Below are 14,419 nucleotides of genomic sequence, written 5' to 3'. Positions count from 1 at the left end.
ATCTGACCATGATTTAGGGAAGGTCAGATAGGTTGAGTGTTATTTCTTCTTTGCTGCATGCCTGGTTGTTTTACCAGCATGAGCAGTGGAGGTGCACGTTCAGCATGTTTCCACCAAAAAAAGCGTTTGCAGCTGGCACTGCAAAATACTTCGCCATCATGTTACTACTTCTTACTTTCGTTGCGTTACGCCCACCACTGATGACGCATACCTGGCTCCCAAAACTTGTGGAAATGTGGGCCGGTTCTCTAAAAAACACCAAGGTTTAAAGAAACCCGAACAGAACCGGTTCAAGAACCAGAGTTATTTTGGTGGAAAAGCCCTAATAGAGTACAGTGTGACACTCAGTACACAGCACTGTTCTCTTTAATAATCCACTGCTAGCTGGTGAAATGTTAGCAGGGACAGGTGCTATTTTTTTCAGTTCAGTAGTTTAAATCCAATTTATTCAAATTATCCTCTAGACCATCCATAGAAGATGGGTTCCTGCTGAGTCTGGTTCCTATCAAGGTTTCTTTCTGTAATTTTAAGAGAGTTTTTACTTGCCATTGTTTCCCTTGGCTTGCTCAACAGGGGTTTTTGGTCTGTCGGTTCTGGATGCTGTTAAGTTGCCTTAAGACAATGTCTTTTGTAAAAAGCGCTATATAAATACATTTGACTTGACTTGCTAGTTTGGAGCCTTGGTCAGCCAGCTGGAGTTTAATGTTTAAGCATGTTCTTTTTTTGTGTTGTGTTTTTTGATTAGGCACACATTGTTTAGTCCTCAAAGAAGTACAAAATCTCTTAAGGTAATAAAATTTAACAGACATTGTATTTATTTCTGTACCAGTGAAATAGAAACCGTTCTAGGTTGCACACTTAGACAATTTGCTTTAATTAAATGCTGCGCTGCTAAGTGCATTTTAAGTGCATTTTGCTATGGCAGTTCCTTGTTTGCGTCTTTATTGGGAGAACAATGTGGAAACCCATCAGTCTCTTCATTTCTTTCACAGGCTGCTGTGAGGAAGATTCCGCTTGCTCCGTAATTACCCCTCTCTGTTTATGTATGGTTTTGTGCGGTTCAAAAGGTGGGACAAAAGCAGTGATTGACCCTTTGGCCATATCTCTAGAAACATCACCCATCTTTTACTATAATTATCTAAAGAAAAGCTTGCAGTCTGGCATGTCATACAACATTCATTTAAATAAAACACCTTCTATTGTTCTTTCTTTGCCTTTATTATTGTTTTAATATGCAGTAAAAGACAAGTATTCAACCACATTTTTTTCAACCACTTTTTCTCCCCTTTTTTTCTTTATTAAAGCATAACCAATTACTTTTCCATCATTGTAGACCTAGATCTTGAATGAGAAGAGTATATTCGCCTAAAACTCACTCCCTCCCACAGTCCACTAACCCCTTCTTATTCGCCCATACTCTGATAGACTCACATGTGAGGCCAGTTTCACACACGGAGAATCAGCGACTGATCTCTTAGTTCCCCCACCTATGTTATGGCACCTTGGGCTACTAATCAGGGTCCTTGCTCAGCGTCAAAGCCCCCCCCCCCCCCCCCATTAAGTCCGGCCATTTAGGTTTGCTGCAGGCAGACAGTAGATAGAGCTTGTATAGCTGCGGCAATAAAGCAGCACCCTGCATGGCCTTGCCTTTCTCAGACACAGTCAGTTGTGTCACTTGCTTCCCCCGTGAGACCAGAATGCATGTACTAATAGTGAATAGTGGTGGGCTAGTCTTAACCCTGCTAAACACCTTTGGGATTAATCGAAACGTTGATTGAGCGCCAGACCTTGTTATCCAATAGCAACACTTGACCGTATAAATTATTACAGATACAATTTAAAGTCTTTTGAAAAGCCTTCTCACAAGATTGAAGGTTGTGATTTTTGTGGTAAAAATGGTTTTAATAAAGTGGTTAAGGCGCTCAGGTGGCGCACACACTACCACACTCGTCGTAGGCTGGGCGCCTACACGGTTGGCTGTTGTTCAAGGTGGGTACCGGACAGGACCTCATAACTGATGCAATTACGACCTCTGCTGGCTGATTGATGGTGCCTTCATAGAGTCGAGAAATAATGTGTTGATCAGGGTGTGTCTCTCCGTACACAAAGCTGATCCACATATGAACTCGCCTCGTGCAGGTGAAAAGATGCAGTCGGCTACTGCACAAGTGTCGGATGTGTGTCAGTCAAAGCTCTCCTTAACCAGGGTGGAGATCAACATTAGTAGAGCGGAAGCATAATGCAATCGGGAAGTTGGATATGACTAGATTGGGAGGAAAATTGGGGAGGAATATTAAAAAATAAATTAATAAAATAAAATAAAGTGGTTTAATGGATGCTGGGGGTCATAATTGTGAAGATGGTATCATTCATTGTCTATTTTACCACCAATTTATCTGGGTCTGGGTGGGTAATGGACAGTGGGACACACCCTGGACAGGTCACCAGTCCATCACAGTGTAGTTGTGATTGTGCTGATTGTATATGTAACAGTGATTGTCATGGTGCTGAACATTTGTGATGGTTATTATTGTAATAGCAGCAAAAATGATTCATTTTCAAAGGGGCTTAAGTCGGGAGATTTGGGACTAGTAAAATGATCACCCTAAACGGACTACAAACAGCATCAGCTCATCATAAGTTGCTAAAATGTTTCATTAGCAATGCTTTTTCCAACTTGCTTTACACTTCTGAGTGTTGGTGTCTCAATTCCACCCCTTAAAATGGAAAACATTTTCGAATCGAGCCTCGGGGACACATTTTTAGCTACTGCACTTCTGTGCATTTGAGACCACATAAAGAGACTTAGGAGGAACTGAAATGGTCAGATTCGACCATTAGCTGTCATCTTCCCACTTTTTTCACAAACCATGAGCGTGAAACACGACCCTCCTTTATCTGTGAAATCAAGCCGTAGGGGATCAGGCTTTGTCAATGATTTTTCCTTGGTTGACACTGAAAGTGCTCATTAAGGCTCTAAATGCACATAGCTAGCTGGAAATAGGTTAATTAGATGGTATCGAGGCAACAGATGATTCCACAAAAGCATATTCTAATTATGCTGCTGTGAATCGCCAACCTCGCTGAGTGCCATTCAGTGTTTCAGGCCTGACCGAAAGACCGGATAATCTAGATAAACTAATGTTGCTCATGACGGGAATGATGATATGGTTAAAAATTGAAGGGGGATACGTTTGCAAATCAGATTTTTTTGGCCCATCTAGCTTCCGTCATTAGCCAGTCTAAAGGAAAATATTACTAATAGGAACTCCTTAATATTTAGGGTTTGTTCAAAAACATATTTAGCTGCCTTGCTGCCTACTGCCTACCTGAATAGAGAGGATTTTAATAAGACATTGAACTTATAAGGCAGGTTATTCAGACACACTACTTAGCTATTACGGAGATTACAATACAGCAGTTTTAGCTTACTAAGCTAACACAGTTAGCCTCAGGCCATTCAAACCAACAGACTGAGGCAGCACAACCAGGTTGCATGCCTGCTAACACCTCTCTCTGTGTACTGAAAATGGTTAAATTGTCACTGACAAGCTGAATTTGTAAATAAATAACACTTGTACACCTTTATACAAATTAAAAATCAATTATACAAATCATATTTGTAATTTTTTTGTAAGAAAAGTTGTGCCGCACTGAATGCTGGGATTGCCTTCACTGCTAAGGAAGTTTCGGATGCTCCCATGTAATTCAGTCAGATTATCGCTTAGAATTAAGGCACCCTAGTAGGCAGCATTTTAAGGCATCTACGAATTCGGACAGCCTTCTTCTCTGGAGAGTGTAGGATGACGTAAAATGCGTCTGTGTAGAGAACTCACTAGGTATTCGGACAGACCCTAAATGTCATTTCAAACCACCAATATACACCGACCAGGTATACATTATGACAGGTGAAGTGAATAACACTGATTATCTCATCATCACGGCACCTGTTAGTGGGTGGGATATATTAAGCAGCAAGTGAACATTTTATCCTCAAAGTTGATGTGTTAGAAGCAGGAAAAATTAGTTTGACAAGGGCCAAATTGTGATAGCTAGACGACTGGGTCAGAGTGTGTCCAAAACTGCAGCTCTTGTGGGGTGTTCCCGGTCTGTAGTGGTTAGTTTATATCAAAAGTCGTCCAAGGAAGGAACAGTGGTAAACCGGCGACAAGGCTCATTGATGCATTTGGGGAGCGAAGGCTGGCCTTGTCGTAGCTACTGTAGCTCAAATTGCTGAAGAAGTTAATGCTGGTTCTCATAGAAAGGTGTCAGAATACACAGTGCATCACAGTTGCAGGGCTGTTTTAGCAGCAAAAGGGGGACCAACACAATATTAGGAAGGTGGTCATAATGTTATGCCTGGAGAACGGATGTATGTTCAATTTATAATTCTGTGAAAATTCATTCATCCGTTTTCTGGTTGTCTTTTAAATAGTAATACAACATGTATGTAAGTTCTCCCCTAACAAAACGGACAGAATTACTGAATTTCATTAACATTCACAGCATTTAGCAGACATTCTTACCCAGAGGCAGTCGCAGAAATGCTTTGTATTTTAGTCAGTAAACATTTCCTTACTCTAGTACGAATAGACGACAGTCTAAGAACAAAGACCTGCAGGAACATGGAAAGAAATACAAGTATAACACAAGCACTAAGTCAAGAGTTGGATATTTTGACTAGGGAAGTCCATTCCACCATTTGGGTGTTAAAAAAGTGCCCTTGATGCCAGTCTTACTTTAATTCCTAAGAGTTGTGTCAAGACGGAGCTGGAATAGTGGCTCAATGGTTATGAGGTACAGGATTGTAGGCCAGTATTATTGGCTACAAGAAGCCAATAAAAGCAATGCAGCAGCGATTGGGTAAACCAGATATGCACAGACAGTGGTCAAAATAAAGGACAAGCCACAAACTGCCGACACGTAGTTGGGCGGCCAAGACTCATTGAGACCAGAGGACATGAAAGCTGTGACATCTGGAATGCAGATCATTTTAATACTGCTGATGAGATGAATGTGTCACAACACACAGTGCATCAAACCCCTCAGTGCCTGTGCTAACGGAACTCAGGAAACATATTATTTCTTGGGACTTTTACTTCATACCACAACATACACACACATGTTCCAACTAATGAATTGCAACATCTGTACAGAAAGCTCATAAATTCAACCTGCCTTCAAAAAAATCTGTAAAACTGCTGTGTTTAGTTTTGACTTCCTTCAAACGTCCCCAAAGACTGAAGTCATCGACCTGATAAACATCAACAGACAGTCTGACAGAGCAAGATTCATTTATTCTACACACAAACTAAAATAGCCATATACACTATACAGCCAGAAGTATGTAGACAAGTGTGCTGACCACAAGCTTGTTTAACCAAAATATATAGGCATTAATTATTCAGTAATTACCACCCCCCTATTTGTGGATATCACAGCCCTACATCTTCTGGAAAGTCTGTTTGTAAGGTCAGGCACTGACGTTCGACAAGAAGGTCTGGCTCACAGCGTTTAAAGGGATGAACGCCAGGGCTTTTTGCAGGCCACAGGAAGTTGTCCATGCCAAACTCTAGAACTTTTGACCATATACCCGATGTACACTCATCAGGCATAACATTATGACCACCTTCCTAACTGACTGGTCTTCGGCTATGCTGCCCCACACGCAACAAACTGCGATGCACTGTGTATTCTGACACCTTTCTATCAGAACCAGCATTAACTTCTTCAGCAACTTGAGCTGCAGTAGCTCGTCTGTTGGATCGGACCACACAGGCCAGCCTTCACTCCCCAGGTGCATCAATGAGCCTTGGCCGCCCATGACCCTGTCGCCGGTTTACCACTGTTCCTTCCTTGGACCACTTTTGATATATACTGACCACTACAAACCGGGAACACCCCACAAGAGCAGCAGTTTTGGAGATGCTCCGATCCAGTCGTCTATCCATCACAATTTGGCCCTTGTCGAACTCGCTCAAATCCTTACGCTTCTTTTTTCCTGCTTCTAACACATCAACTTTGAGGATAAAATGTTCACTTGCTGTCTAATATATCCCACCTACTAACAGGTGCCGTGATGAAGAGATAATCAGTGTTATTCATTTCACCTGTCAGTGGTCATAATGTTATGCCTGGTCGGTGTATTTCTAACATTAGCTCAAGGGTGCACTTTTTTATTTGTGAAGCCCTGACATTTTTGACTATTAAACTATTCATGGCTATGGCTTTAGTTTTACCTGCAGCTGCTTCTCAATTTATTTGACACTAGTAAAAATTCATGGAACAAATATCAACCCTACAGAGAACACCTTCTGGCAGTTTCTTTAACATTTAAGAATCATATGCACTCTGAATGCATTATGGTGTGTTTCACATCTTTCAGTTTTGTTTTTAATTATTATTAGCAATTAGTGCTTCTGACTTCAAAGGCACAATTTAAATATGTGTAAAACATCTGTGTTGACTGAGTATGATTAAAAAGATGATTTTGGCACTCAACACACATAGTCGGTCATGTGTAAGGGAGGAAGGACCAGATTCGTATTGCCATATTCAAGCTTACATACTGCTTTTTGATATTTTCATTCTTATATTCATACCTACGTACTGTATATGTACAGTATATATCGGTTATAAACTATATTATTATTATCTACATATATTATTATTATAATCTGTATATTACTGTATATTATACTCATTCATACCTATATCTGACATTATATGTTTTCTTATATTTAATATTTATTCCTACATATATCTATATATTCATAAAACAGTGTGTGTTATTGGTCCTATTGTATATATTCATAACTATAGCAATATCCTTATTTCTATATTTATACGTATATATTTGTATATATTGTTTATAAGAATAGATACACTACAGCTCCTATTATTATTATTCTTATACCAGATACACAATTTGCACATACTTTTTTTGCTTACAGTATATTGAATACGTTGTACATTCCATCCATCCATCCACCCACCATCCATCCATCCATCCATCCATCCATCCAGCCATCTATCTATCTATCCATTTAATCAATTTATCATACATCCATCCATCCATCCATCCATCCACCCACCATCCATCCATCCATCCATCCATCCAGCCATCTATCTATCTATCCATTTAATCAATTTATCATCCATCCATCCATCCATCCACCCACCATCCATCCATCCATCCACCCACTATCTATCTATCTATCTATCTATCTGTCTGTCTGTCTGTCTGTCTGTCTGTCTGTCTGTCTGTCTGTCTGTCTGTGTCTATCTATCTATCTATCTATAGATCTATCATCCATTTATCATCCATCCATCCATCCATCTATGTTATCATCCATCCATCCATCCATCTAACCAACCCATCCATCCATCCATCTATCTGTCCGTCTGTCCATCCATCCATCCATCCATTTATCAACCATTCATCCATCTGCCTAAAAATGTCATTAAAGTTTTACTGTGGTCTGTGAAAGTGAGTGGGTTCACTTTACACTCACCTGTTCAAACCAAGCCTTCATGTACCTTGCTTTGTCCCCAGGTACAGTCATCCTGGGACATAAATGACCCTTTCTTTAAACTGACCATACAAAGCTGGAAGCATATAATTCATATGATTCATTTTATACACCTTTGATCAATGAGATCGAAAGTTAATAATAAAAAGAGGTGTCTACATAGACCCCCATTCATCATTCGGTCATATAATGTTTTTCTTACTACATGAATCTCACTGCATACTTTACTAGCTTAAAATAGCTTTTCCTTACATTACTTTTCATTTCTACAGCTTAGCTTCAAAACTCTTTGATGTAATGACAGTGCACAAGAAAAAAAGGGGTCGCTCTCATATCAAATCTGTCTTTTCTCAGCACGACCACTTGCCAAGCAACAAACAAACGCTCCCATGGCCTCGCCTTCCCTTTTGATGCTTAAATGACATGCTGCTTTCAAACATGTCAGTAAGTTCCTCAGAGGAGCTGTCCTTAAAATTCAGCTATATCTTAAAAAAGCTATATTTTTAGATTTAGATTTGATTACAACTGAATTCTAAAAATGTTAAATCTGTCAAACCCTTACTTATGATGCCCTAATTTTGATCCCAAATGGATGCAGGAAGCAGGAAGGTCCTGGGTTTGATTCCCAGGTGGAGCGGTCTGCGTCCTTTCTGTGTGGAGTTTGCATGTTTCCTCTCACAGTCCAAAGATATGCAGTCAGGTTAATAGGAGCTACTAAAATTGCCCTAGGTGTGAATGTGTGTGTGTTTTCCCTGTGACGTTCTGGCACCCTGTCCAGGGTGTTTCCTATCTTTCTCCCAGTGAACTGTACCCACCGCGGCCCTGAACAGGATAAGGTGGTGGTAAAACAGACAATGAATGAATTAATTAATTAATTAATTGGCAACCCTCACAAATATGGTGGAGAAAGCAACATTTAAATAAGACATATGAGGTCAGTCTCGCACATGGAGAGTCACACACTGATCGCCAGTGTGTCCTTAGACAACCCCTTTTTTTGTCCAGTCTTTTCCCATCCAGCAGACTAATGGCCAATTTTGTCTGCTGCAGACACTGCCAATTGTGCCTGCTAGGGGGCGCCCAGACAACCGATAGCAGAGCTGAGATCCAAACTCAGAGAGTTCAGAATCCCAGTGTTGGTGTGCTAGCGGAATCTCCCACTGTGCCACCTGGACGCCCCTACAAAGAGCTTTAACATACACCGATCAGGCGTAACATTATGACCACCTTCCTAATATTGTGTTGGTCCCTCTTTTGCTGCCCCATACGCAACAACCTGAGATGCACTGTGTATTCTGACACCTTTCTATCAGAATTAAGTTCTGTTGGATCGGATCACACGGGCCAGCCTTCGCTCTGCACATGCATCAATGAGCCTTGGCCGCCCATGACCCTTTCGCTGGTTTACCACTGTTCCTTCCTTGGGCCACTTTTAAAAGATACTGACCACTGCAGACTGGGAACACCCCACAAGAGCTGCAGTTTTGGAGATGCTCCGACCCAGTCGTCTGGCCATCACATTATGGCCCATTTTTCCTGCTTCTAACACATCAACTTTGAGGATAAAATGTTCACTTGCTGCCTAATATATCCCACCCACTAACAGGTGCCGTGATGAGGAGATAATCAGTGTTATTCACTTCACCTGTCAGCGGTCATAATGTTATGCCTGGTCGGTGTATATAGAGGGCCACACTACTCCCTCTGACTCTCAGACTATTACAGAAGAAACAAGGGGGTGAATCCAATGACACCTCAGCCAGTCTTTTTTGTTGAACACCCGGCAAGGCATGTGGCATTATCATGAATAATGCTCGATCCCTGCAGTGGTGGGTTAGAATATTAGGCCACGTGCTGCTGCTGTTTTAAACAGAATCTTATCTTGTTGATTCAAAATGGTCTAAGCCTTTGCACACCATATCAGTCAGCCAGTAAATAATTTCCTGTAATTTGCAGTTACAAATCCAACTTCCTGCTAACTCTTCACAACACTATGATCATAATTTTCACATACACAGAGCAGCTCTCTTCCTCGCTCTCGTCCTTCCTTCTTCCTTTGAGCTTCATCATTTATGCTTTTATTTTCTAGCCTCAAAACACTGCAGAATGCAGAGTCTTCCTGTTCCATTCTGCTGCTGAATCTTTGAATCAAGCTTTCATCTCCTGCTGCTTGGATTACTGCAATTCTCCTTATAATGGTTTAACCCTGTGGTGTACCAGTCCATCTGTTTTTGTGGACATGTATTAGATTATTAACCCTTTAATGGTCTGCTCAACCAATCTTGTTTGGGCCGTATCTACTCCTTGGTTGACATGTGTTAAACTCAAAAATATTGGTAAATGGTTTTAAGAAAACAGCCTTTCTAACATACACTGATCAGCCATAACATTAAAACCACCTCCTTGTTTCTACACTCACTGTCCATTTTATCAGCTCCACTTACCATATAGGAGCACTTTGTTGTCCATCTGTTTCTCTACATACCCTTTTAGCCCCCTTTCACCCTGTTCTTCAATGGTCAGGACCCCCACAGGACCACCACAGAGCAGGTATTATTTAGTTGGTGGATCATTCTCAGCACTGCAGTGACATTGACATGGTGGTGGTGTGTTAGTGTGTGTTGTGCTGGTATGAGTGGATCAGACACAGCAGCGCTGCTGGAGTTTTTTAAATACCTGTCCACTCAATGTCCACTCTATTAGACACTCCTACCTAGTTGGTCCACCTTGTAGATGTAAAGTCAGAGACGATCGCTCATTTATTGCTGCTGTTTGAGTTGGTCATCCTCTAGACCTTCATCAGTGGTCACAGGACGCTGCCCACGGGGTGCTGTTGGCTGGATATTTTTGGTTGGTGGACTATTCTTAGTCCAGCTGTGACAGTGAGGTGTTTATAAACTGATTTCCACTTTTTTGGACCACTCAAAGAAGCTTTAAGGGAAAGAAGATTTTCATGTGATGATGATGTGAAAGCAGCGGTGCATCGGTGGCTGAATAAATAGAGTTAAAAACTGCTGAAACTTTCCCAAGAACCCTCTTACTTATTTTTTTTTTTAACAGTTCAAGCCATGACACACAATCCCGACACAGTTCTTCTGTAGTTTTAACTCTTTTGATCCAGAAATGTTGGGGTTCTATTGTTCCATACTCAGTGTGTGAGAGCCAAACCCACTGGAAACAATATACTTGTTGGGATTTGAGATTTCATACTATGCATGATGAATGGAACACCAGCGGTGAAAATTGTATCCTTCAAAATGTCTCAAAGCACAACGGTCGTTCCGGAGACATATATTTTTTACCCGCTTTGTAAAAACATCATCAAAACTAGCGTCAGTTGGCTGCTCTCTAGCACTGCAAGTCTTCAGTCTTGTGACCGGGTTGACCTAAAACACCACTGTCATTATTCTTGGCTGCCAGTAGGTGGGACAGAATGAAACTTTTATAGTGCCCCAGAGAGCCTATTATCTCTCCAGGAGAAAAGGTAAATGCTATCCTTCACCCAACCCTTCCTTCTGTTCCCTTTTTCACGTTCCCCCTACCCCCCTCGCCTCCCTTTTTTTCTCCTTTTTTCGTCCTCTGTGTCTCCAGCCAATGGAACGGCTCTGTATCCATCCAACATCCTCCTACATTCTCTGGCTCCAGTGCACCAGACCTCCCATCTTTTCCTTCCCTCCCTTTTCTGCCCGACTTTCACAGAGCCCAAGTCCTCGGTTTGTTCATCAACCCACGTATCGCAGGGAATGTAAAAACAAATGTGATTTACACAAACAGCCAGTGTGCTGACATGTGAACCACGCAGCAGTCCAGGGTTCCACATTTCATGCTCCCTAGAGATGGCTGAATTTAGGAAAAAAAAGCTATTTCCCTCCTGCTGTGCCTGTCCGGGAGGGCGCCGGGAACATGTGTTAGTGTTTAACTTTGAACTCGCTGTCCCATAATGCACATCTGGAGCCCCAAGGCAGCACCATGGCGTGACCGGCAATCTGTCACGACCTGTATGTTGTGCTGAAAAAATGATCCAACCGGTCAGAGCAATTGAGATCCGTTTGTGACCTGTGACTTCAAAATCAATCAATCAGGATCCAGAATACTTTGGGGAAGAGTTAAAAATGTTTTAGTGGGGTGGAATGTTGTGCATAATTAGGTTTTTAACCAAGGCAATAATCAGTATTAATAAAAAAGGGAAAAAAATGCTTAGGGGCTGCTCACTTAATCACCTCATGACACATGAACAAAAGTCTAATTTTTCCAGCTAACTCGAGCACATCAAAACATCCTTCAGATCTTTTGCTTCATCAACAAATACACTCGTTTCTGTACTCAAACAAATCAAGATGTTTCAGGGCTGTAATCGTCTGGTTTGTTTAAACACGCAAGTAACCAAGTGCAGGCTAATCAAGGCAGTGATCGTTTAATTATAAATTATCATTTAATTTATTAGGGTTTTGCATGTGGCACGTGGCCAGGGTCGCCTCTGATCACTTTCTGTAAAGAGCTCTACATGTTTTCTCAGAGTTTTATATGTTATCTTTGCTGATTTCAGGCCCGTGATGGACTGGTGACCTGTCTGAGGTGTTTCCTTTCTTACGCCCAATAAATCAGACCCACCGTAAGCCTAAATACAGTTAATGCAATGGTAGAACAGACATGAATAATTGAATAATTTCCTATCTAGCACAATATCATCTAAGCCTATGGAGTATAAGATCTTGACTGTAGACAGTACCACCTATGTTGCAGCAGTGCTTGAATTAAATCCAACCATACAGTCAAATGTCATCTCAGTATGAAGATATAGAGCAGTTGTAGCCTACTGGTTAAAGTACTGGACTAGTAACACACTGGTTCAAGCCCCACCACTGCCAGGTTGTCACTGTTGGGCCATTGAGCAAGGCCCTTAACCCTCAATTACTTAAATACTATCAACTGACAAATTACTATCACTGTACTGTAAGTTGCTTTGGATAAAAAGCGGCTGCTAAATGCCGAAAATGTAATTTAGGTTTTTGTCCTTACCTTGGCAAAGAGATAGCTGTTCTATGTACTCATTTAACAGGTGCAATCAAACTAGCCCTATTTATATGGGCACAACTATGGTTAATTCTTATCACTAATGAGAAATTAGGAAGCCAAGCTACAGAGTTAAATCACATCAAGTGACACAAATGGTACAGGAATCCATCCCTGACTGGTGTGCAGAAATGGTTGAGGGCCATACCTGTGTCTAATGTGCTAGCCTTGCACTGTTTGCAATTGGTGAACTGAAATTGGTATTTATTGTTGCTATGGGGGACAGTGGTAGCCTAGTGGGTAGGGCTTTGGGCTATCAACTGAAAGGCTGAGAGTTCGAATTCCAGCTCTGCCATGCAGCCACTGTTTGGCCCTTGAGCAAGGCCCTTAACCCTCTCTGCTCCAGGGGCGCCGCACAGTGGCTGACCCTGCGCTCTGACCCTGCGCTCTGACCCCAGCTTCCAAACAAGCTGGGATATGTGAAGCAATAATTTGGTTGTACTGTACATCTGTATTTGTATATATGACAAATAAAGGCATTCTATTCTAGGCATTCAATTCTATAATAATTACTACTATTATTATCAGTAGTAGTTTGATCCATCAATAAGCACTATATAATAGTAAAACTGCTATTAATTCAATGTCTATTTATTACATTTTATTTATCATGGCAACATCTCTTCCAACCTTCATTATTGCAGTTGTTATACACAAATACAGTAACTGTGAGTAGATATTTCCTGTGCTGTGCTTCAACATTCTGTCAGTTCAAGATCAAAGCTCCACCACAGTACACCACTCCTGACACAGTGCAGAATGGGCAGATGTTGTTTCTTTTAATAAACACTCTATTAAAAGCAGATGTTTGAAGTTGAAGAACATGCCTGTCAGGAAGAAGCCAATCCTGTTATAATCTCTAATATTTATTATTTAAGTCCTGGCTGGACTCACTTATGAATGTCAGATTTAACTGACAGGATGTTTATTGTACTTCATTTTGGCTTTGAACTTCAAGGGTTGCCATGCAATAAAGATGTTACCCGTGTAAGTGTAGTTTGGTAGAAAATTTTGTATTCAAAACAGTCATGTAGAAACAGTTTCCTTCCTTTCGAAATAAATGGTGCCGGGCTATGGTTGTGTCTAATATGATATAATAGAAGTAGATGCGGAGGTAGCAATAGTAGAACAAATAGTTGTAGTAAACTTGATAGTGATAAGTTAAATAAGTAGAAGTTTTAGTTGCAGTGGTAGCATAAATATTAATGGTGATATGTGTAGTAGTATGTATGGCAGTATTGGCAGTCGAGGAAACAGCAGGTGTATGAGGGGTAATATTAAAAGAAGACGATGCAGTTAAAGTACAAGAAGTAGTGGTCACTGTGGTTGTAAGAATAGTAGTAAAAGCAGTGGTGGTGATAGTGTTATATGTAGTTAAAGTAGTAGTAATATTAGCAAAGAAGGTTTGGGTGTTTCCTACCTTTCACTAATCAGACCTACTGTGACCAGAATAAAGCAGTGGTGAAACAGACAATGAATGAATAAATAACTAAATGATAAGGTAGTAAACGTAATAAAGCTGTAGTGGTATTATTAGCAGTATTAATAGTAGAAGTAGTAGTATGAGTAGTAGTTGTAAAACTGTAGTAGTAATTGGAGTAGAAGCAGGAATGCTATTGGTAGAAGAAGTAGTAATATTAGAAGTAATAGACATAGAAGTGAAATAAATATTAATAATAAGAAGCAGTAGTGGCATTATTACAAATAGTAGTGTTAGTAAAAGTAGTAGTAGAAATGTAGAAGTGACAATTGTGGTAGGATTAGCAGTAGTATTTAATGTAAAAGTAGTATTAGTGTTAGTAGTAGAAGTAATA

The sequence above is a fragment of the Trichomycterus rosablanca genome, chromosome 12, assembly GCF_030014385.1.
Source record: "Trichomycterus rosablanca isolate fTriRos1 chromosome 12, fTriRos1.hap1, whole genome shotgun sequence".
NCBI lineage: Eukaryota > Metazoa > Chordata > Actinopteri > Siluriformes > Trichomycteridae > Trichomycterus > Trichomycterus rosablanca.
Note: the sequence above shows the minus strand (reverse complement) of the source record.